The sequence below is a fragment of the Tupaia chinensis genome, unplaced genomic scaffold (assembly GCF_000334495.1).
Source record: "Tupaia chinensis unplaced genomic scaffold, TupChi_1.0 Scaffold143591_1, whole genome shotgun sequence".
NCBI lineage: Eukaryota > Metazoa > Chordata > Mammalia > Scandentia > Tupaiidae > Tupaia > Tupaia belangeri.
In genome coordinates this window covers 483,188-484,392 of record NW_006203437.1, presented here as the reverse complement: position 1 = coordinate 484,392, position 1,205 = coordinate 483,188, and the positions used below count along the sequence as shown (strand labels likewise).

General features: G+C 66.1%; 1 protein-coding gene across 4 annotated transcripts in view; it reads left to right on the top strand.

Annotated features, from left to right (window-relative positions):
- The window catches only part of FNIP2 (folliculin interacting protein 2), a 44,449-nt gene that overhangs the window by 30,819 nt on the left and 12,425 nt on the right, over positions 1-1,205 (top strand). The window lies entirely within an intron of this gene.

Below are 1,205 nucleotides of genomic sequence, written 5' to 3'. Positions count from 1 at the left end.
ATCCCTCCCTCCTGCCCCGTCTTCCTTTCTGTCCTCCTCCTCTCCTGGGCCTCCCAGTGGCCAAGCCCGTGGGCCCACAGGAAGCTGGGAGCAGGTCACAGCGGAGGCCCCCTTCCTCATGCTGGGGTCTGCAGGCCGGCCAGACCCATGGTGGGCAGAGACAGAGAGCAGACGGGGCGGCTGATGGCCAGCACAAAATAGCCACTGAGCCGGCGGGAGGGCCACGGTGTCACACGCATTTGGCTTTTCGTCTTCTATGTGAACCACCAGGCCCTTGGGCTCTCTCAGAGTCCGATGTGGGCATTGTGTCCAGACGAGCGACCTCACGGGAGGGCTGCCATGCTGCCGCAGAGGTCAGCTCTGCAGCCTGGCAGGGCCGAGCCCTCAGAGACCCACTCTCAGAGACCCGCTCTGAGGGGCCTGCCTGCAGGGAGCCGCTTGGGCGGGCGCGAAGGGGTCTGCGTGAGAAAAGTCCTGTTGTGCAATGGGGCGGGTCTTGGCTGTGGGAAGAAGAGGACCTGGCATGCTGCCTGCGTCCCCTTGGGCAGCTGTGCCTCGTGTGGTGGGACAGGAGGCGCTGATGTCTTCCCGCGGGATCGTCTCCTCTGCACAGGACACTCCATCAGACCTGGCGCGGCCGAGGCCATCAGTGCAGTGGGCAGGACGGCTTGGTGGAGCCGTGTCCAGAGGAGGCAGTGAGGGGCGATGAGGAGGTGGGACCCAGGAGGGCAAGGCCGCACCACATGTGCACGCAGGTAGTCCCTGCCTGCCCGTGACCAGACACCACCCTCATGGGGCTGTCCTGCAGTGGAGCTGTGACAATGTCCTGTGGCCTGAGGATAAGAATTGTGCCCTTGTGTGGCGTGGCGTGGCGTGTCGTGTCTTGTCTTTCCCGGTGGCACTGAGCCCCGTACCACCCTGACTGTGCCAGCTGCCCTGTGCCCGCCGAGGCACCCATAGCACTAGGGCTGGGCGCTGGGCCCCCCTTGGCAGCCTCGTCTGTGCTCACACACGCAGGCCTAGGGCTTGCTCTCTGCCCTGCCATCAGCGTGGCCCCAAGCCCGGGGCTCCCTGGCCCTTCTGGGTGCCAGTGCTCGGCCAGCAGGTGCAGAGGCTGCGGGCCCCGGGGCTGTCTGGGGACGTCGGACCTACCAGCTGACAGGTTTTGCCCAGATGTGTCCAGCTGGCTCCCCAGCCCTCACGCA